General features: G+C 44.7%; 1 protein-coding gene across 3 annotated transcripts in view; it reads left to right on the forward strand.

Annotated features, from left to right (window-relative positions):
• The first annotated feature begins 486 nt into the window (after positions 1-486).
• Positions 487-24,757, forward strand: part of LRRC8D (leucine rich repeat containing 8 VRAC subunit D) — a 114,007-nt gene continuing 89,736 nt past the window's right edge. The window contains exon 1 of one of the 3 annotated variants that reach the window (XM_044301581.1): positions 487-757. The gene's annotated coding sequence lies outside the window, so the exon portion shown is untranslated. Of the gene's footprint in view, positions 862-24,757 lie in introns of all 3 variants that reach the window. The other 2 variants (XM_044301582.1, XM_044301580.1) reach the window with 2 other exon arrangements.

Raw genomic sequence — 24,757 nt, forward strand, 5'->3', positions numbered from 1 at the left:
GCACCACTATTAGTATTTGGCACTCTTACACTATATGGCACCACTATTAGTATTTGGCACTCTCACTGTTAAACTATATGGCACCACTATTAGTATTTGGCACTCTTACACTATATGGCACCACTATTAGTATTTGGCACTCTCACTGTTACACTATATGGCACCACTATTAGTATTTGGCACTCTCACTGTTACACTATATGGCACCACTATTAGTATTTGGCACTCTCACTGTTACACTATATGGCACCACTATTAGTATTTGGCACTCTCACTGTTACACTATATGGCACCACTATTAGTATTTGGCACTCTTAAACTATATGGCACCACTATTAGACGCGTTTACACCCCATGACCTTACAGCTCTACCAGCATTAGGGCAGGTGCAATAATGCACCAATAACACATATGCGGCTTCCCCTATGACAGCAGCAGTGCAGCTACTACAACTCCCGCCATTGCCGGGGATGGGCCGCCGTTCACCTGCCGGGCTGCAGGGTGACTCAGGGCGGAAGGCCCGTAAGATGCTGATGAGAAATGGCGAGGAGGCTGTTATGCAATGTCTCCGCCTCCCCCGTCCTGTGCGTGCAGCCTGGCCGGGCTCCCAGCTCACTCACAAGCTCCAGGAAGCCGCTCCGCGCACAGCCGGCCGTGTCTATGTGTCAGCCGCTGCCCGCAGCATGTGCCTGTGACTGAGGGGAGAGGACACCTGCCCGCCGCCGCGGTGGGGGAAAGGAGGGCGCCGTCCGCTCAGGTGAGAGACCCGCTGCAGGCAGCCCAGGGGCCGCTCCCGGCCGGCAGAGCTCGTGCACGAGGCGCAGGATAACGGCATATGGCGGTAACGGCAGCAAACTGACGGTAATCCGGGCTAGTTCGTGTGGGATCGCGGTGGTAGCCGGGGGCTGGAATGGACCGGTTTGCTGCCGCTTGATGGCCACGCATTGGTCTGTGTGGAGTTTTCTTGTTGGAGTTTGCATCTGCAGGGACGACATGGTGGCACCTGCCTGGCACCTTATTTTGGGGAGGGGGCCATGTTGTTTATAGTTCATTTTACCAGATAATTCAAAGATGGACCCCATACCTGCTGCTCACAATCCACAGTCCATACTGACAGTCCCTGGATCCACAGTCCATACTGACATTGCCCGTCCCCAAATCCACAGTCCATATTGCTGGACCCTTTATCCATGGACCAGCTGTACATTACCAGTCCCCATAGCCACAGTCCGTACTGACACTACCTGTCCCAGTAGCCACAGTCCATATTACTGACACTACCTGTCCCTGTAGCCACAGTCCATATTACTGACACTACCTGTCCCCGTAGCCACAGTCCATATTACTGACACTAGTACCTGTCCCCGTAGCCACAGTCCATATTACTGACACTAGTACCTGTCCCCGTATCCACAGTCCATATTACTGACACTAGTACCTGTCCCCGTATCCACAGTCCATATTACTGACACTAGTACCTGTCCCCGTATCCACAGTCCATATTACTGACACTAGTACCTGTCCCCGTATCCACAGTCCATATTACTGACACTAGTGCCTGTCCCCCTATCCACAGTCCATATTGCTGACACTAGTACCTGTCCCCGTAGCCACAGTCCATATTACTGACACTAGTACCTGTCCCCGTAGCCACAGTCCATATTACTGACACTACCTGTCCCCGTAGCCACAGTCCATATTACTGACACTACCTGTCCCCGTAGCCACAGTCCATATTACTGACACTACCTGTCCCCGTAGCCACAGTCCATATTACTGACACTAGTACCTGTCCCCGTATCCACAGTCCATATTACTGACACTAGTACCTGTCCCCCTATCCACAGTCCATATTGCTGACACTAGTACCTGTCCCCGTATCCACAGTCCATATTACTGACACTAGTACCTGTCCCCCTATCCACAGTCCATATTGCTGACACTAGTACCTGTCCCCGTAGCCACAGTCCATATTACTGACACTAGTACCTGTCCCCGTAGCCACAGTCCATATTACTGACACTACCTGTCCCCGTAGCCACAGTCCATATTACTGACACTAGTACCTGTCCCCGTATCCACAGTCCATATTGCTGACACTAGTACCTGTCCCCGTATCCACAGTCCATATTGCTGACACTAGTACCTGTCCCCGTAGCCACAGTCCATATTGCTGACACTAGTACCTGTCCCCGTAGCCACAGTCCATATTACTGACACTAGTACCTGTCCCCGTAGCCACAGTCCATATTACTGACACTAGTACCTGTCCCCGTAGCCACAGTCCATATTACTGACACTAGTACCTGTCCCCGTAGCCACAGTCCATATTACTGACACTAGTACCTGTCCCCGTATCCACAGTCCATATTGCTGACACTAGTACCTGTCCCCCTATCCACAGTCCATATTGCTGACACTAGTACCTGTCCCCCTATCCACAGTCCATATTGCTGACACTAGTACCTGTCCCCCTATCCACAGTCCATATTGCTGACACTAGTACCTGTCCCCCTATCCACAGTCCATATTGCTGACACTAGTACCTGTCCCCCTATCCACAGTCCATATTGCTGACACTAGTACCTGTCCCCCTATCCACAGTCCATATTGCTGACACTAGTACCTGTCCCCCTATCCACAGTCCATATTGCTGACACTAGTACCTGTCCCCCTATCCACAGTCCATATTGCTGACACTAGTACCTGTCCCCGTAGCCACAGTCCATATTGCTGACACTAGTACCTGTCCCCGTAGCCACAGTCCATATTGCTACCTGGGGCATAGCTATAGGGGGTGCAGAGGTAGCAGTCGCTACCAGGCCCAGGAGCCTGAGGGGCCCCAAAGACCCTTGTGCCACATAAGACACTGGCATTATAGAAAGTGCATGCTGGTCAATTTACACCTCTGGCTGGAGGGAAGGGGTTAGGTCAAGAATTTGGCATGAGGGGGTGCCCTTTCAATGTTTTCCTCAGGGCAGCAGGAAGGCTACGTGCTCCCCTGCCCCTTGCCAACAAGCACTGAGGAAAGGGGGGCCCATGCTGAACTCTTGCACTAGGGCCCATGAGCTTTTAGCTACGCCCCTGGACACTACCTGTCCCTATATCCACAGTCCATCCAGTCCCTATATCCATCATCCATACTGACATAACGGTCCCCGTATCCACAGTCTGTTCTCATGTTGGTCCTTATGAGCCATGAAGTATGTACCCGGCATCTGCAGGACACCCGTCTCCCTGTGTAATCTGGGTGCCGGCAGTCCTTCCTCTCAGGACCCCTCCATCTCTGGGGGTGCTGATATCGGAGCTGTGACAGGTGATGGCTCCGGTTACAAAGTGTCGGTAAAATGTCTCAGACCTCAAGGTAAACGTCTCCTAATGTGAACTAGAACCAGATCAGACAGAACCCAAGATGGCGACATTCATCAATATGTTGCATCAATCGCAATTACTGAATCTTCAGAAGGGGGAGGGGGGTCCTTTTCGGACAATATAATGTGCTGACTGTTATAGATGTGTCACGTGTCCAGTTTTGCTTTCACATGTTTTTTTAGCAGTTTTAATGATGTTTTTTGCAGTAAAACTGCTAGCACCAGATGTTAGCGGAGTGTCTATGGGAAATATAAAATGTAGGGCAGTTTTTTTTTTTTTTTTTTTTTTTCTTACTGTCCTCTTTCAATGGTTTTAATGGTTGACTTCTTTTTTATTTTTTTTGTGTCAGATTTATTTTTAAACGCCGCATGATAATAAATCGGAACAACTGACTAGAAACAACACTGGGAAAAAAAATCAACCTATGGGGGTCATTTACAAAGACCGCCTTTTTCCACCAGTCTTTCTATTCCCTTTGCGCTGGCAGACTGTGGCCTCATTTACGACATGGCGTGCACCTCCTGCTTTGTGCATCTATCGTGAAAAAATGACACCATTTTCTAAGTGGAATAGTTTTTCAATTACTTTTACTCCTAAATGTAAGTTAAAGGGAATCTGTCACTAGCAATTTACCATTTTTTTTTTTTTCATGAATCCATGTTTAACAGAGTACCTTTTTTCCACCTGTCTTGTTCTTTTGATTGTAAGTCTTGTAGTTTCTTCAAAAAATCGATTCTTATGATATGTAAATGAAGCTGTAAGGAGCCCAGAGGGGCGTTATTCTTATTCCACGGTGCCCAGGAACGCCCCTCTGAAGTGCCGTGCCCGGCTAAATTTGAAAAGTAATAACGCCTCCAAGCAATCTAAATCGCCTCCCAGAGGCGCGGCTAAGTGCTCAACACCACCGCCACCCCCCCCCCCCTCCAGCGCCGCGCTCTGCGGCAAAGACCCGGATCCCAAATCCCGCGCATGCGCAGTGCCGGCGATTGCCTGCGCTATGATAAGATGACTGACGGCACTGCGCATGCGCGGGATTTGGGATGCCGGCGAGAGGAGGATCCGGGTCTTTGCCGCAGAGTGCGGAGCTGGTGGGGGGGACGGGGGTGGTGTTGAGCACTTAGCCGCGCCTCTGGGAGGCGATTTAGATTGCTTGGAAGGCGTTATTACTTTTCAAATTTAGCTGGGCACGGCACTTCAGAGGGGCGTTCCTGGGCACCGTGGAATAAGAATAACGCCCCTCTGGGCTCCTTACAGCTTCATTTACATATCATAAGAATCGATTTTTTGAAGAAACTACAAGACTTACAATCAAAAGAACAAGACAGGTGGAAAAAAGGTACTCTGTTAAACATGGATTCATGAAAAAAAAAAAAAAGGTAAATTGCTAGTGACAGATTCCCTTTAATATGCCGGGGCCAATGGAGCAGCCCCGACCCCCAATATGTCCCACCACTCCCTCTCCACCCCCAAGGACGGCGTAAAAATACCTATGCGACAAAATATTGTCGCACTTTGTAAATGACCCTTAATGTATGAAACTAGCCTTAAAGGGGTATTCCGGTTGTGTAAATTGACCCCCCTATTACCACTACTTTTTTATAAAAAAGTTACAACAATAAATCTTGAGTGAAATGAGTTAAAGGGGTATTCCGATTGTTTGACGTTATCTCCTATCCACAGGATAAGGGCTAACTATTAGATTGGTGGGGGTCTTACTGATCATGAGAACAGGGGCCCTGTACTTTGTGGAGCGGCCGGTTGGGCATGCGTGCAGCCGCTCCATTCATGTCTATGGGAATACCTGAAGTAGCCGAGCGTTACCCCAGGAACTCCCATAGAAATACGTCCTCTTTCACACGAGCGAGTTTTACGTACGGGTGTGATGCGTGATGTGAATGCATAGCACTCGCACTGAATCCTGACCCATTCATTACAATGGGTCTGTGCACATGAGCGTTGTTTTTCAATCACCATCTCTGCGTTACGGAGCATTCACATGACCGTATAAATGGATCCGCACCCGTTCCGCAAATTTGCGGAACGGGTGCGGACCCATTCACTTCAATGGGGCCGCAAAAAATGCGGACAGCACACAGTGTGCTGTCTGCATCCGTTGTTCCTTTCCATGGCCCCGCAAAAAAGATAGAGCATGTCTTATTCTTGTCCGAATAGGCATTCTCTATATAGCGCCGGCCATGTGCGCATCCGCAATACACCCGGCTGGCATCCCCATAGAAATAATTATTCTTGTCCGCAATTGAGGACAAGAATAGGATGTGCTCTATTTATTTATTTTCCGAAGCTGCGGACCGGAAGATCAGGGCCGCGCTCTGGAAATGCGGACCGCAAAACACATACGGTCGTGTGAATGTAACCTAAGGGGGGTGTTGTGGAGAAAGTAAAAGAGGCAAAGAAAAATAAAATTGCTAAAAAATTGCATTAAATTACATATTACTTTATTGCAGACTTTCAGAAGGACCCCGCTTCGCACGGGTATATTTCATCTATGTCACCCTGCCCCTTAACACGGACCCCCACAGCAGCCCATCCCCTTAACTTTGACCTTCACAGCAGGCTGTCCCTTTTTAAAGGGGTTGTCCGAGTTATGAAAAAAAATAATATAGCACTGAAAATGTGATATATAACTGAGCTAAGCAAGTTTTATGCAAAAAAAAAAATATATATTTCCTCATTTTCCTGGTTCTTTTCTGGCACTTTGCATGCACTAAAAACAATCTCTGCCCCTCCCCCTGCTCTGCTAAGGGAGTGTCACTACACCCCGCTCCTTTGACAGTGACCTCCTCAGGGGCCCACCCCCTTAACAGTGACCTCCACAGCCCCCTGCCCCTTTAATGCTAGAACTACACGACGACATGTGTTGCGCAACTTTTTGTCTCAACAATTTTTATAATGATAGTCTATGGTGTCGCACTGCGACATGTGACATGCTGCGACACGACAGTTGCAATATATCCATCCAAGATGGCTTTTTCTGCGACTAGCGCAGTCGCAGCATGTCGCATATTGCAGTGCAACACCATAGACTATCATTATAAAAATTGTCGCCTAAAGCTGACCTACAGCAGTGAAGAAAAATGGCTGGGTTGTTATGGAAACCTGGAGTAAAACTGTGTGTATGTGGAGACTAAGGGCCTGCGAGCTTCTATTGGCTGATGAGGGACATGTGACCGTGTGTATGGCAGTTGGGATATGAAGAGAGAGACTTGCAGGCTTGTATTGGCTAATGCCATGGCTAAGGTCATTTTTTGGGAATATCTCAGGAACGGTACGTCCTTGAGAGCGGAGACCCCCACAAGATTTCTTTCCAGGTAGCAGGGGATGTGTATACCAAGTTTGGTTGATATCGATGGTTGCGTTTTTGAGTGATCGCATCACATACATACACATATATGCGTCCTTCTCATATATATATATAGTAATTGGGCTGTTAATCGCCTTGTCATAAATTGGCCCCTGCGCTGCTCGACGAAGCGCCTATCAGAGACCGGCGTAAAAGAACCTTTGATAAGTGACCCCCAGCGCTAAGTCTCTAAAACTAAATGGATAAAGGAAGCGAGTCTCTTCTGTTGCAGATGATGTAAGATTTTCACTTCCATTCAGAAACAGCTGTAAGAGCCCAGAAGGGTCCGATGTGTTCTGATCATTTCATGCCAGGGACGGCCTGTACTAACCGAGCGGACTGCAGCTGGCTCTTTCCAGAAATCATAAAAAAAAGTCACGTGCAAAGTGTCATTTGTATATTAATATATATAAAAGACAGATTGGGCCTCATTCACATGTCGGTAAATCACGGACAGCACACGTGCCCATTCATTTTAAAGGCTTATGCACACAAATGGGTGTGGTCTGTGCCCGTGCTGCGGACCGCAAATAGCTGTCTGCAGTGCATGGGCACCAACCGTGTGCCCGCTGTTTTATGGATGCAGACCCATTCACTTGAATGAGTCCATAATCTGCAACGTTCAGTCCGCACCACAAAAAAATAGAACCTGTTCTATATTATATATATATATATTTTTTTTTGTGCAGTGTGGAAATCCGTGGGCTCCCGCTCTGCACCGTTCCGTGTCTTGTGGCTCGCGGATCATGCTCATTAGAGTCTATGGGTCTGTGAAAAAAACACGCTGGGATGCCAGGTAGCCGATGCTGCTTTCTATTGATTGCTATGCAAATTTGGCAGTACGTCATGCGTGTAAGGTGCAGATCTTTTAGTACACGGCTCTAAATTTGGCACACGGTCCACATTTGCTTCAAGGAACCGTAATTGGCGAAAAAGTAGTGCCAATGTAGCAGAATTTACCAGAAAGCTCTTCTGATTTGTTGACATGTTGCATTGCCAGCCATGGGTAGATCTGTCACGGCGTTCATTGCTGCCATTAACTCAAAAGCCCACGGAAGTGCTTCGTAATACTTCCATGGGCTTCCGATCCGTGCCTCCGCTCCGCAAAAGATGGGATACGTCCTATCTTTGGCCATATCTTGCAGACCGTGGACTTGTCCAAGTGCACGCGTTCAGTGCCCAGATATTGCGGACCCGCCATATGCGGTCCACAATACAGGCACAGAGCCCTTATACTTTGGAAATGAGGTTAGTATATTCAGTATATCACCCGTTTGTTTTTTGTTGTGGCAGTTATTTCCTGTAACGGACAGTATTATCTGCAGCTACAGATAATATCATTTGTCATTTACGTTTTCATGACGCATCGATTCCTTTCTTGGATGTGCACTAAACAGAGGATCATGTTCCCTAATCCCTACATAGGAAAGCGGTCACCGGCAATTCCTTGCTGCATGCTACTAGCTCTCATTCTAGGCTCGTAGTGAGGAATTTGCCTTTTAGGTATGTGTTTTTTTAGGGCAAGATGCTGCTGTAGCAAGGAGGAAGTTTTTCTTAGCCTACATGCACACAAACGTTTCTGCTTTGCAGTCTGCAAATTGCAGATCCGCAAAAAAACTATGACGTCCGTATGGCATCCTTATTTTTGCAGATACATTGTAACAATACCTATCCTTGTCCACAAAACGGACAAGAATAGGGCATGTTCTATTTTTTTTTTTTTTGCGGCGGCTACGGAACGGAGCAACGGATGCGGACAGATTATGGCGATCTGACTTTGTGAGCAAGGAGGAGATTCGTGGATACAGGCAGTGCTGGGCTCCTTCACAGGGGGTTGTGGATGGGCTCCAGAATGGTTAGTGCAGCCCCTTGGGCTCCTTACCAGGCTGATTTACATATATATGTAAAATCATTTTTTACACTTAATAAAAGCACACAGCGCTATGGGACAGGTATATTGCGGACATGCTAGCGGCGATCTAGCCGTGCATGTCAGCATCTCTATAGGGTAAAAAGAGGTAACGGAATCCCTTTTAGGGTTCCTATTAGTGTCGAGCAAATTGAAGTCCAAGAAGCGAACTTCAATACAAATTTCAGGGAAAATGCGATTTGCCGCACAGCCGAATTTCCTTGTGCTTCATGGTAGCGTATTGATTTTCCCTGAATGGTGATTAAAAAAAATAAAAAATAATTGTCTCGTCCATTTGATTGCGACGAGCTGGCCGCCGCCATCTTGATTGAAGATCTTGCACTAAATCCTCTGCGCGGTGACGTATGACGTTGTCATGGGCTGCGCTGGATTTGGCACCAGAACTTCAATTAAGATGGCGGTGGCTGGCTCATTGCAATCAAATGGATAAGGGAAGTATGATTTTTTTTGTTTATTTTGCACTCTTATTACTGTCAGATGCTGCGATCGGCTATGAACGTGACATCTGAGGGGTACAGTGACGGAGAGTGGCGTAATCGCCGCAGCCTGACATTGCACCCACTACTTAGAACGAAATGCGCTTCGTGATGAAGTGATTTGTCACAAAATATATATATATATATATATATATATATATATATATATATATATATATTTTTTAAGATTCGGTGAAGCAGCCGAATCTAACTTTACAATACTTCTCTCGTCACTATGCAGCAGCAGGAGGTGTCATTCATGCGGTAAAAGCATTAAAATCTATTGCCTCGACTTTGGCTGCAGCGAATCTTGCCTCCACGGAGGCAATACATTTTAGGCTACTTTCACACTAGCGTTCGGCTGTCCGCTTGTGAGCTCCGTTTGAAGGGGCTCACAAGCGGACCCGAACGCTTCCGTCCAGCACTAATGCATTCTGAGTGGACGCGGATACGCTCAGAATGCATCAGTCTGGCGGCGTTCAGCCTCCGCTCCGCTCAGCAGGCGGACACTTGAACGCTGCTTGCAGCGTTCGGGTGTCCGCCTGGCCGTGCGGAGGCGTGTGGATCCGTCCAGACTTACAATGTAAGTCAATGGGGACGGATCCGTTTGAGGCTACTTTCACACTTAGAAATATTTTAACAATATAATGCAGACGGATCCGTTCTGAACGCTAGTGTGAAAGTAGCCTTAATGCTGTACGAAGACAGGACCCCGGACAACATAAGTGTTTGACCGAATCGACATCAGATCTATGATCCGAGGCTCGAATCGCTCAACACTAATGTGGCAGTTAATAGGACAGGTTCTGTGTGACTTTCTGAAGCCAGAATTCTGGAGTGCAGGGCTTGATAAGTTATCCCCCCCCCCCCCCCCCTATATTTTTCAATGTATTTATAACTAGGAATAAGCAAATAGATTAATCGATTCATCTCATCAACCAGAGTTCTTCACCTGTTAGGCCGATTTCACACGAACGATACGGATTGGCTCAGGATGCGTTCAGTAAAACTCGCACCATTTTGCAAGCAAGTTCAGTCAGTTTTGTCTGCCTTTGCGTTCAGTGTAAGGCCTCTTTCACACAAGCGTGTCCAGATACGGTCCGGATGCGTTGCGGCAAACCCGCTCGAGTAGGTACCCGATTGCAGTCAGTTTTGACTACGATTGCGTTCTGTTGTTCAGCTTTTATCGTGCAGGTGCAATGCGTTTTGCACGCGTGTGATAAAAAACTGAATGTGGTACCCAGACCCGAACAGAAGTTCAGGTTTGGGTTCAAGGTTGTGTAGATTGTATTATTTTCCCTTATAACATGGTTATAAGGGAAAATAATACATTCTGAATACAGAATGCATAGTACAATAGCGCTGGAGGGGTTAAAAAAATAAATAAAAATTGTTTAACTCGCCTTAATCCACTTGTTCCCGCAGCTGGCATCTCTTCTGTCTTGTTCTGTGAGGAATAGGACCTTTGATGACGTCACTACGTTCATACCATGGTCCGTCACATGAGCCATCATTATGGTGATGGATCATGTGATGAACGTAGTGACGTCAAAGGTCCTATTCCTGACAAGACAGAAGAGATTCCGGCTGCGGGAACAAGTGGATTAAGGCGAGTTAAACAATTTTTATTTATTTTTTTAACCCCTCCAGCCCTATTGTACTATGGAGTCTTTATTCAGAATGCTATTATTTTCCCTTATAACCATGTTATAAGGGAAAATAATAAAGATTGGGTCCCCATCCCGATCATCTCCTAGCAACCGTGCGTGAAAATCGCTTGCTTGTGGATGCTTGCGATTTTCACGCAGCCCATTCACTTCTATGGGGCCTGCGTTGCGTGAAAAACGCACAAAATAGAGCTTTCAGCGATTTTCACGCAACGCACAAGTGATGCGTGAAAATCACAGTTCGTGTGCACAGCCCCATAGAAATGAATGGGTCCGGATTCAGTGCGGGTGCAATGCGTTCAACTCGCGCATTGCACCCGCGCAGAAAACTCGCCTGTGTGAAAGGGGCCTTACAGTTTTTTCCGCGCGGGTGCAATCAGATTTGATACGTTTTTCACGCGCGTGAAAAAAAACCTGAAGGTTTACAATCAGTGAAAAATGCATTGCATCCGGAATACATCTGGATGCAATGTATTTTTCACTAAAGCCCCATTCACTTCTATGGGGCCAGGGCTGCGTGGAAAACGCTGTATATAGAACATGCTGCGATTCTCACGCATCGCAGAACTGATGCATGAAAAAAGGATTCAGTGTGGGGGCTATGCGCGTATCACACCCGCTCGTGTGAAAGGGGCCTGAGGGGCTTTTCCTCGTGGGTGAAAAATCTCACCCTTACCACTTGATTGAGAGGGCCCGACATCCCACTTGGCTCTGACAATCTCACGCCTGCCCGCCGCTACTTGGAGGCACATGCAGAAGTGTGGAGGCAATTATAATAAAGTGAGCGGCAGGCACTAACACCCTGGGGTTGTATGGACAATTTATTCTAGAACAGGTATGCTCAACCTGCGGCAGATGTTGCAGAACTTCAACTCCCAGCATGCCCGAACAGCCTACAGCAGGGCATTGTGGAAGTTGTAGTTTTGCAACAGCTGGAGGGCTGCAGGTTGAGCATACCTATTCTAGAACATGATACAAAATAAAAAAAATAGATATTATGGAACATGATTATAGAAGACGATAATAAAATGGATAAAAAGCAACGGATATACAATTTGGGCTACTTTCACACTACCGTTTTTTACGGATCTATCTGGAATCTGCAAAAACGCTTCTGTTACAATAATACAACCACATGCATCCATCATGAACGGATCCGGTTGTATTATGTCTTCTATAGTCATGACAGATCCATCTTAAACACCATTGAAAGTCAATGAAGGACGGATCCGTTTTCTATTGTGCCAGATTGTGTCAGAGAAAACGGATCCGTCCCCATTCACTTAGTTAGGACGGATCCGTTTGGCTCAGTTTCATCAGACGGACACCTAAACACTGCAGGCAGCGTTCTGGTGTCCGCCTCCAGAGTAGAATGGAGACTGATTGGAGGCAAACTGATGCATTCTGAGCGGATCCTTTCCATTCAGAATGCATTAGGGCAAAACTGATCCGTTTTCGACCGCTTGTGAGAGCCCTGAACGGATCTCGGAAACAGAAAGCCAAAACGCCAGTGTGAAAGTAGTCTTATATGGGTACACCTACTTAAATACTATCTCAATACGTACATAGGCCTTAATTAATCTATTTATGCACTAAAATGGATTGTATATAACCTCAAAATAGAAAAACATAAAAATTCAAAAATATGTAAATAAATTCTAGTGAAATAGTTCATGAAGACGGAATCATCAATTCATGAGTGGATGGCCATTATAAAATAGCTATTTTATGTAAAAACGTCTTCTAGATTTGTATACATAAGTTGGCGACCCCCTGATGAAATGTATTGGTACCGTTTTAGCCAATGAATTGGATTAGATTGCAGTTCATTCAATAGTCGGGCATAGTAAGGCCAATTATCGAGTCAGATTATAGTAAAGGGAGGCGTTGGATCATTCAGCAGTAAAATGCTGCGTGTAATTACATTGCCCTCCTCGAAGAATTACTCCGTAGTGCTGATGGGTAGGTTTTCTGTTGGTAGCCCACAAGCTACGTGGTGCAGCTGCTTGTCGTACTGAGCTCAGTAAGTTGAATTCTCCCAGCGTCCCACGTGGTCGGGGGTGTTCTTTTAGATGGCGTGGATAATCAGTGGAGTCTTTACAACAGTATAGGTATGCAGAGTCTTTATATCGAGATGAATGAAAACCAACGATGAGGATGGTTATCGCCTTATAATCGTATCCAAATGATATCATATAGCTTAAAATATCAAACCAAACGCGTTTCGGAGCTATGCCTACGCCTCCTTCAGTGGTATAGTATATAGAAGCCTGATCGATCTTGGCTTTTTATGATGTCATCTATTAAGAGAGGGGAGGGGGAGCCATATTGCGTATAATTTGAGTCTGGTGCGAAACTCGGAGTTACAACCACATGCGTTAACAGTTCTTGAGGTTAATGGTCATTCTAACTCCAAATCGGATGCTATGGGATCAAAGTACATAGTTGATAAAATGAAGAACAAAAATAGAATAAGACAGACATCTTGCAGCCGTGGGAGATATACATATTTATACAAGAACGCTTATAGATTTCTTTCGTTATCCATGCGTTTTTATCAATTACTATTATTTACCGTAAATATTCCCATCATGGTTGCATTCATAATTTACTTATATAATCTCCAAATCATTGAGTTTATACTCCTAAAATGTTTGTATAGAGCATTTGTATTGTTGTAGTGTTCTTCTGGATCTCTATTAATTAGGGTGAGGACCTCAGTATGAAAAAATGAAGATAACGAAAAGAATTCAGATAAGAAAGATGAGGGGGCTGGCAGCGTTTGGTTTTCTATTTTGATGTTGTATACAATCCATTTCAGTGCATAAATAGATTAATGAAGGCCTTTGTATGTATTGAGATGGATGTACCCATAGAAATTGCACATCCATTGTTTTTACTATTTTATTATCGTCTTCTATAATCATGTTTCATAATATCCATTTTATTTTGTTTCATATTTTAGAATAAATTGTTATTTATCGATTCATCTGATTGTTGTGCATACAACCCCAGGGTGTATAATGCCTGCCACTCGCTTTATCTCTTTTCTATACGGCAGTGGGTGTGCCATAGGCCGTGCACCCATATTTCCATATCCAGGAGGGTGAGCCCCTGTTTCACCTATTACAGAAGTGTAGAGGCGCATGCACAGTTGCTGTTCAGGTAGTGGAAGCAGAGCGTGAGATGTCCGGCCTTGTTAATCAAGCGGCAGGGGGAGATTCTTCACCAGCGGGGACAGGCCCTCCCAGGTGAACAACTCTAATTATGAGACTAATCATTTTGTAAGAATTGATTCGCTCTTCCCTAATTTATGCAGGAAAAAAATCAAGGCTGAAATGATGGGGCTCCATTCTGTTGCAGCATTAGTACAACTGACCTCTTATTTTGCTCTTTCTGCATCGTTTAAAGCCTCATGCAAACGGCGCATCCGCAGTAGGACAGGCACCGGCCGTGTGCTCCCCTTGTGATCACGGATGCCGACCTATTCACTTGAATGGGTCCGCAATCCGGAGCCCTTTCATGGGGTTTCTCTCCGTGCCTCCGCACCGTAAAAAATAGAACATGTTCTATTTTTTTGCGATGCGGATGGATCACGGAACCATTCAAATTGAATGGGTCTCGATCCGTCCCAGCCGCCGCATTGGGGGGCGCAAATTGCGGTCCCTAATGCACGGAACGGCCGTGTGCTCGAGGCCTAAGACTGAGCATGGTGGATTTATAAAAGATTCTTGTAAGTAAACCGCAAAAACCTACAAGAACAGCAGCTCGACAGAGTATTAATTGTGTCTGTGTTCAGCTCATTTGGAGAAGCGTCGATGTGAGGATTCTGGGACAAAACCTTGAATTGGGTTCCAGTAAAAGCTGTGACCTTTCTGCATGGTTGAGAGCTCAGTGTTTTATCTGCTGTCTCCTTTCACTGATTAAATTGTCTTCAGCATTTTATAACTTATTTTTTTTTTTTTTTTTTACCACCTAGTGTTGGCTTCTGCAGAGGGCTAATGATTATGTGGTTTCTTGTACGATAGAGAGTTAATATTTGATTAACCTTTTTTGCTTTAACTTTTCCTTTAGGGTCACTGCCTAATGTGTGGACTGTGTTTGTTACTTTCACACGCGGACATGCGCTCTAAAGCACAGTTCACATCACCGCTCTAACTTGCCATTATTCTGTTCTGTTAGAGGAACAGAACAAAAGAAATAATAGAAGTGTCAGATGGGTCACATCACTGATCTGAACAGACCCGAGTAGACTTCATGGAGTCCGTTCAGTTTTCGTTTGGAATCGGTTTTCTTTTTACTAGACAAAGTCCTGCATACAGGACTTTTTTGTCCAGTCTTTTTGACTAACTCTGCGACGGAGGCCCCAATCGGAGCCTCCAATGCAGATTTGGAAAGTCCTATTTCAGTTGATGAAAATTCGGCTTTCCAGTGCTCTAACCAGTACACCATAGCCTTAAATGGGACGCAGCACTAGACTTAGCCAAACTTGTTAGGGTACTTTCACACTAGCATTATTCTTTTCCGGGATTGAAATCCGGTAAAGGGTCTCAATACCGGGAAAAAACGCATCCGTGAATGGAAAGCAATCCGTTCAGTATGCATCAGGATGTCTTCCGTTCCGTCCCTTGTACAGTATTTGACCGGACAAAATACCGGAACAATGCTGTGCTTGCCGGATCTGGCATTAATTTCCAAAGAGATGAATTACTGCCGGATCCGGTACTAAGTGTTCCGGTCTGTGCATGCGCCGGGACATAGGAGGAGCCATTTTATCTTTAAATACTGGATCCATTATTCCGATTGAGACGGATCCGGTATTTCACTGGATCCATCTAATGGATCCGGAAAAAAACTGCTTTCCGTTTGTACACGGCCTGCTGGATTAAAAAAAATGCCAGTGTGAAAGTACCCTTTAGTGGGTTGTGCAGCCAGTAATATTGATGGCCTATCCTGATCTGTGGTGTTCCGGCACCCCCGCCGATCAGCTGTTTGAAGAGGAGGCTGCTCTTGCACAAGTAAAACTTTGGGATGACGCGCAGTGTAATCTTAAAGAGGAAGTTGGGCTTGTGCGAGAGCAGCCTACTCTTCAAACAGCTGATCGGCGGGGGTGACGGGAGTCGGAACCCCACGAATAGAGAGAGGTCATCAATATTACTGGCTGCACAACCCCTTTAACGCTGTGGGTAGAAAAATGCTGCAGTCAGCATACTTTGTTCCGGCACAGACACGTAGGATGAACCCTAAGCTAGAACTTTCTTGAGTTACCACATAATGCTGCCCCATGCATATTTAATACAAGATGACACAAGGCATATACAGCCTACGTACTAGCACCAGAGCCCCCATAATATTACAGCTCTGCTCCCAAATCATACCTCCGTACACTGCTAAATAATAGGAGGTAGTTTGGGACCTCCTAGGAGTAGGGGGCTCTGGCAGTTGCCCAGTTTGCTACCCCATAACACTGTCCTTGTACCGCGCTATTCTAGCCACGAAAATGGCAGAAACATTGTTGAAGCCCCGTGTGACATCATCATAACTTAATGGAATCCATCGGCCGCTCCACCGTATTTACAGAAGACGGGCCCTACCAAAGTTTTAAGTGAGCAGAGAAGGCAAAAAGGAAAGTCGGCCGCAGCAGCAAGTGTTATTGTGTGCAGTAATGAGATCTTACATAGGCCACCTTCAAATTAAGATGGGAACGGCGGCAGCAAAGTCTCACTGATCCGCTCCCCTATTTCTGTATATCTGGCATTTACACTCTGTGGCTACAAACTGTTGAGTTGTAACTGCGACTTTGACCTTGTCCAATTAAAGGGAACCTGACGCACTGAAAATGCAGAATACCATGGTACAGAGCAGGAGCCGCTGAACAGATTTATATACATATTTGCAGAAAGAGATTTGGCAAATCTAGTAACTTACTCATGTAAACCTCTGCGCACTCGGGCCTTATGAGTCCAGTGGGAGGTCCTATATGTGACTGCTTTCCTTGTGTACATGCAGAGACCGCGGTCAGTCACTGTGTGACCTCTAAGCCTGGACTGAGCAGAACTTTGAATAAATCGTCCGCAAAACACGGATCCTGGCGGATTTTTTTTTTTTTTTTTTTTTTACTGAACTGTATAGTTATTTATTTTTATCTACAAATCATTTTTGTAATGGGGTTTTATTGAAATTGTCTCCTTTGGCACCTGCAGCATGTATGTTTCACAATGCGTGGCAAGCTGCAGAATACTGTTCACTGTGAAACACAGAAGCCAAATGAAGCAAAATGTTTAATCAGTTTTTGACATCTGCCATACGTGTACAGTGGATGTCGAGTCTTTAAAGGGGTTGTCCCACAAAAAATATTCTACAGTTTTCAAACAAGCACCTGGATCTGAATACTTTTGTAATTGCATGTTGTTAACATTGCCACTGAGTTATTCAATAAAATGTATCTATACAGCGTGACTTGCTGTTTGTTTCTTATTTCTTTGACCTGCTCACTGAGATGGCCGCACATGCTCAGTTTTATCCTCCATCTGCCTCCTGAGCTGTGATAGGGAGAGCATGGATACGCCCCCTGAGCTACAGCAGAAAAGACCCTCCCCTTGAGCTGTCGGCTTGATCTAAATCCAGCAGAGCAATGAATGTAAAGATCTCTGGATCCACGTGAGGTGCAGGGCTGGTTCTATCTTTATTAGAGATTGTCATCTACTATATGATGTCTGGTTTTCATTTTTTACATTAGTCATTGGATAACCCCTTTAAAGACTCGAGGGGAGAAGAGACAGCCCTGTAGTTAGCAGGTGCCTACTGTTTTTACACGACAGACACTCGCCAACAGAGTCTGTGATCAAAGTCAACTCTGACCAGGTTTATTTAACCCTTAGTTGCCAATTGTGGTCATTTAGAGGGAGGGAACTGCCATTGCAAAGTTCCTTTTGAGTTCTAAAAAATTGTTTATAGCGCTAAGGGGTCGATGAACACCTATAACAGAATTGTTTAGGTAAAAATACATGCGGTAAAGTGCAAAAGTAAATGATTTCCCAGTAGATTTCTTGCTTTAGGGCTAATGCACACGAACGTATTTTCTTTCTGTTCCGTTTTTTTTTTTGCTGACCGTATGCGGAATCATTCATTTTAATGTGTCTAAATAATACAACTGAAGTCACTCACTGTGCATTCCGTTTCCATATTTCCACTCCGCAAAAAAAAATAGAACATGTCCTATTATTGTCCGCATTATGGACAAGGATAGGATTGTCCTGTTAGGGGCCAGCTGTTCCGTTCAGCAAAATACAGAATGCACACTTAGGTCATCCGTATTTATTGAGGATCCGTTTTTTGCGGGCCGCAAAATACATACGGTCGTGTGCATGAGCCCTTAGGTTCAGATTGTTCCTGTACCATGGAACACTTGCATAGCTATAAAATATATATAATATAATATATATATATATATATATATATATATATATATATATATATATATATAATATTAATTCAGTTCTCCGATATACTGACCTGTGTACCTTTAACTAGCAACGCCACTTTACATTCCAGGCGGAGCAGAGGTGCTCAGTAGGCATTGTAATCTGATTAATGCCAGGGTCTAAATGGGCACACAGGAGACCGAGAGATTATTTGCATAAAAGTATCAGCTGCCAGTAGACTGAGTGCTTGAATAGTGGAGGTGACTAAATGTATTATTTGTAAATTTACAGTGCAATCAGTGCATTTGCTCCATTTTTGGGTCCGTATGTGTGTCACTTATACTAGTACAGGGAACAGTGGGCGTCTTAGTGCTTGGCCTGGGTTTAGACACTCAACTTTATAAAAAGTCACAAGAAAAGTTTCAGCGTGGAAGTTAATGGACGTGATTAAGGTTGTGACAACCGAAAAAAACAGATGCTGTCAAAACTTTGTCATCACTTTTGCCAATAAATTAGCTGATCTTAAAGGGGTTTTACACTGATGACCTATCTTTTAGATATGGTTATCTGTATCTGATCAGCAGGGGTCGGGGGCTGTTTGAGAAGGCAGCCGCATTTGTAGTAGTGCAATGGACTTCTCCTGCTTTTTCTAGGCCATGTGACATCACATTCAAGAAGTGAATGGGGCTGAGCTGCGATACCAAGTACAGCCGCTATACACTGTACTGCGCTGTGCTTGGTGAGCAGATTGGCGGGAGTCCCAGGTGTCACACCGCACTGATCCTCCGAATAGGTCATCAGTATAAAACTCCCAGAAAACCCTTTTAAACTGACCTGCCAGCTAAGGCTGCTTTCACACTAGCATTCGGGTTTCCGTTCGTGAGCTCCGTTTGAAGGAGCTCACGAGCGGACCCGAACGCAGCCGTCCAGCCCTGATGCAGTCTGAATGGAGGCGGATCCGCTCAGACTGCATCAGTCTGGCGGCGTTCAGCCTCCGCTCCGCTCGCCTCCGCACGGACAGGCGGACAGCTGAACGCTGCTTGCAGCGTTCGGGTGTCCGCCTGGCCGTGCGGAGGCGTGCGGATCCGTCCAGACTTACAATGTAAGTCAATGGGGACGGATCCGTTTGAAGATGCCACAATGTGGCTCAATCTTCAAGCGGATCCGTCCCCCATTGACTTTACATTGAAAGTCTGGACGGATCCGTCTCAGGCTATTTTCACACTTAGCTTTTTTTAGCTAATATAATGCAGACGGATCCGTTCTGAACGGAGCCTCCGTCTGCATTATTATGGGCGGATCCGTTCAGAACGGATCCGCCCGAACGCTAGTGTGAAAGTAGCCTAAAATGACACCAATTTTGATAATTATGGACCAACGACTTTAGACCACTGTTTGGAAATTGTTTTAGTTTGGGCTGCCCAAAAAAACTCAGTTTATTCAGAGGCACTTTTAGGTATAGTATGTGGCCATAGAAAACTCTGGCAGCTGTATTATGAATCCATGCTGTACAGATGCATAATACAGCCATTTCTATGAACCTGTAGATCCGAGTAGTGCAAGGCCATCAGATGTTCTGCATTTCTTTACAGGGGTTATCCCCCCAAATGTAAAACTCTCTTTTGCTGACTTATCAGGAGGCCTTTCTCCTTCAGTGGGTGGTCAGCAGCTTATCAAGCATCTCCCTGTCCCTGGATGGATGCAGTGCATTTAGCTCCTGTTAACCCCTTTCCTCCCCTACAAAATATTCCATCACATATAGCCCCAGAGATACATAGGATGTGTAATGCCCTACAACTTCAATATCCACCATCTAGAGCAGGGATGCACAACCTGCGGCCTGGGGGCCACATGCCGACCTTGATGCCATTCTGTGCGGCCCCCAACCATCTGGTGACACATGTATGATGCTCACATGAATTTTTTATGTATTCTCCCATAAGATAGGAATCCTAGAGATGTAACCAGACATGTATAGTATATACTATATGTACAATATGCCATACAGTATTTCAGTTGGTAATACCTCTTTAACTTTTATTTTTGGCCCTTGGGATTCCTTCAGTCTGAAAATGTGGCAGAAAAAGTTGGAACTCCTGGTCTAGAGAGATACAGCTATAGATTTCCATGAATTTAAAAGTAGGGATGAATGATTGAAAAATGTCTGGACAACTTCATCTGCTTTCCTATGAGAACACTATGCTAGCACTTAGGCCACCACACACATTAAAAGGGTTATCTAACTTCATAAGTAGTACCTTGGAACCGAACCGGAGTTCAGTAATGATTAATTCACAAAGTTATTACACAAAGCCTTGCAAAGTAATAATTTCGGCTCATCAGAGCCAATACATTAAAATACCGTACGGAGCTCCCGCTCTGTACAGTACTCTAACAATGTTTTATGCAAATCAACTTTGCATGAAGCATCCAAAGTCAATTCGCTCATCCTTGGTTATGGCTGAAAGTTGTCACCACTTATGGGACTCTTGATGGAGTCTGACAACCCCTGTAGTTAGTGCATAAATATCAAATTTAGAGGGGTTGTGCCACAAAAAATATTCTACATTTTTCAAAACAGCACCTGGACCTGAATACTTTTGCAATTGCATGTAATTTAAAAATGTAGTATAGTAACTGAGCTATTCAATAAAAAGTATTCTTATTTTGTTCCTTTCTTTATTTCTTGTCAAACTCACTGAGGTGGTCGCACACGCTCAGTTTAAATCTTCATCTCCTGTTAGAATCTGTGGCAGTACAAAAGAGCTACAGCAGAAAGGACACACTCCCTGAGCTGCCAAATTGATATAAATCTTGCATAACAATTAAAACAATGGGGAGATCTCTGGATCCATGTGAGGAACAGGGATGGTTCTAGCTTTGTTAGCAAGAGTTTGTTATGTACTATATGATGTCAGATTTTTCAGGCATATGTAAAAAGAGTAAAACTGAGGGTTAATCAGATCTTGAGGAAAGAAAGTATCCAAAAGATAGGCTAAACGTGAGGCGCCAGTGGATTAGGAGTGTTTATTGGGTAAATCTTTAGCCAACCCACCAATAGACAGGTGGATCGAGGAGAAGACAAAGTAGGTCGCCAAGAGCTAGTATGAAGGGATAGGCTGCTAATGGGATAGACCACACAGCTAGCAATCAGTGTGTGAAGCAAGTGCAGTAAAAAGGAATGCTTGTGTCAAATGGGTTCGAGAGTGGACCCAAAGGGCAAAGCCGGTTTTTCCATTTCATCCACCATGACTGCCACAACGAGAGATGACCCTTGACCTCTGTTGGGGCAGGAACACAGAGTTTAAATATACCCCTCAGTGTTTTCCTGCCCCTACGGGGGTTAACACATGGAGAGAGTCCTCCCTGAAGGGAGGTAAAGAATTAGAAGGTTACCGGTATCTCCCCCTGTCCTCCCGCGGCAGGGGCTAAGGCTGGACAGCGGGAGCAACAAGGACCCTCTTCCTGGCTCAAGCTGGGGCCTGTGGTCCTTCCCATATGGCGGGCTTCTTTCCTCTGCTGGAAACAGGCAGCCGGGGTGTCGGAACGTGATGTGCGGCGTCTGACGTATACTATGAAGCTGGCTGGGGGGAAGGTGCGGCGCATGGAGCGCTTGGTTATGCGGGGACCATGCGGCACATGGATCGTGCAGCGCATGGAGCACGCTGAGGGAGAGTTAAAAAACGGGGCGCTCATGCAGAATCTCTCTCTGCATCTCCGCCGTGATGTCCGCATTGGAAGCACCTACTCCCTGACTGGAGGGCCTTGATCCCTTTGCTACCGCCAGTACTGTGAGTCCACTATGGGGGTGGATGTGTGTGTGTGTGTGTGTGTGTGTGTATATATATATATAATCCATATCCATAAAGAAAATCTGGCAGCACTCCCTTCAAACGCAGATGTAGGGTGCCCGCAGTAGTCCCTCGATTCAGGACGGAAGACAGCAAAGAAAGTCCGCAGCACTCCTTGAAATATAAAATGTGCTCTTTATTCACACATATCAAATGTTGACAACGTTTTGGTTCTCACAGAACCTTTCTCAAGTCAGGTGAGCTCTCAAGAAAGGTTCTGTGAGAGAACCGAAACGTTGTCAACATTTGATATGTGTGAATAAAGAGCACATTTTATATTTCAAGGAGTGCTGCGGACTTTCTTTGCTATATATATATATATATATATATATATATATATATATATATATATATATATATATATATATATATATATATATATATATATATAAATAATATATATTACAGTACAGACTAAAAGTTTGGACACACCTTCTCATTCGAAGAGTTTTCTTTATTTTCATGACTGAAAATTGTAGATTCACACTGAAGGCATCAAAACTATGAATTAACACATGTGGAATTATATACATAACAACAAAGTGTGAAACGACTGAAAATGTCATATTCTAGGTTCTTCAAAGTAGCCACCTTTTGCTTTGATTACTGCTTTGCACACTCTTGGCATTCTCTTGATGAGCTTCAAGAGGTAGTCACCTGAAATGGTTTTCACTTTACAGGTGTGCCCAGTCAGGTTTAATAAGTGGGATTTCTTGCCTTATAAATGGGGTTGGGACCATCAGTTGTGTTGAGAAGTCAGGTGGATACACAGCTGATAGTCCTACTGAATTGACTGTTAGCTTCTTTTTTCTTGCCATAATGCAAATTCTAAGTAAAGAAAAACGAGTGGCCATCATTACTTTAAGAAATGAAGGTCAGTCAGTCAGCCGAAAAATTGGAAAAACTTTGAAAGTAAGGGCTATTTGACCATGAAGGATAGTGATGGGGTGCTGCGCCAGATGACCTGGCCTCCACAGTCACCGGACCTGAACCCAATCGAGATGGTTTGGGGTGAGCTGGACCGCAGAGTGAAGGCAAAAGGGCAAACAAGTGCTAAGCATCTCTGGGAACTCCTTCAAGACTGTTGGAAGACCATTTCAGGTGACTACCTCTTGAAGCTCATCAAGAGAATGCCAAGAGTGTGCAAAGCAGTAATCAAAGCAGAAGGTGGCTACTTTGAAGAACCTAGAATGTGACATATTTTCAGTTGTTTCACACTTTATGTATTTAATTCCACATGTGTTAATTCATAGTTTTGATGCCTTCATAGTCATGAAAATAAAGAAAACTCTTTGAATGAGAAGGTGTGTCCAAACTTTTGGTCTGTACTGTGTGTGTGTGTGTGTGTGTGTGTGTATATATATATATAATCAAAGCACAAGAGATTCTAAATCAAAAGTAAAGCCTCTAAAGTGCAATGCCTGTTCAAAAAAGACTACCTGAAAACTATAAGAAACAATTATGCAGATCCTGCATGTCCAAAATTCTGATAGAAGAACAACAAAATATAATTTCAGATGTTTTTTCTGAGATGAAGTCTTTCATTCATCAAGAAATTAAATCTTCCTTAGCCTCTATGTCTACTACCAGCACTCCTAATCCTTCGGCTAAAAGGCCAAGGCTTTTTGTTCAATCCTTCTCTGACCAAGATGACATTGAGGAGGGCTCCGCTTCTTCTAGACAAGTTTTGGAGGAGGATCTCCTCTCAGAGGGAGAGGTCAGAGAAAACAAATATTTTTTCTCTTCTGGAGACATGGAAGATCTATTAAAACTGTAAGATCCACAATGGGTATCGAGGACACTCCTAAACTTCGCACTGTGCAGAATGAGAAGTTTGGGGGTCTTCGCTCAAAAAGATCCACTGTATTCCCTATAAATGAAAACATCAGGGAAATGATTATGGAAGAGTGGCTAGATCTGGAAAAGAGACTAGTTGTATCTAAAGAATTCAGAAATAGACTATGTTTTGATCAGTCTGAATGTAAGGTATTTAATATTCCTAAAGTAGATATACAAGTAGCCAAGGTTGTGAAAAGAACAGCATTACCATTTGAAGATTCCTCCCAGCTAGGGGATCCTATGGATCGCAAAGCTGATGGTTTACTAAAAATATCTTGGGAATCCACTATGTTTACTTTGGAGTAAAAACTAACATGGCAGCGACTTCGGTTGCTAGAGCTATGTACATCTGGTTAGCAGAACTAAAGGATCATCTAAGAAATAAGACGCCTAGAGATGATATAAATTCTATACCTTTTTACTCAGATCAGCAACTGCTCTTCTGGCAGATGCCTCTGCGGAATCAATAATGTTTTCTGCTAAGGATGCAGCCCTCTCTAACACAGCACGCAGAGCCTTATGGATGAAGACTTGGTCAGGAGATAAGGCGTCAAAAGCTAAACTATGCTCCATCCCCTTTTCAGGAGAATTTATGTTTGGACCTACTTTAAATAAGATAATAGAGAAAGCAGCCGATAAGAAAAAGGGATTCCCAGAGGAAAAAGAAATAAAGAAGCCCTTTTTGTCAATTTCAATCTCAACCAAGATCGTATAGGGTAAAGGGGAAATTGGGCAGGTGGAGCTATCCCAAAGGGGGTAGAGGAAGAGGATTTATTCTTAATCCCCAAAATAGTGAATAAGCAATGATGCCAAACTGGGAGGCAGATTGCAGAGATT

This window comes from Bufo gargarizans, chromosome 7, assembly GCF_014858855.1.
Source record: "Bufo gargarizans isolate SCDJY-AF-19 chromosome 7, ASM1485885v1, whole genome shotgun sequence".
Taxonomy (NCBI): Eukaryota; Metazoa; Chordata; class Amphibia; order Anura; family Bufonidae; genus Bufo; species Bufo gargarizans.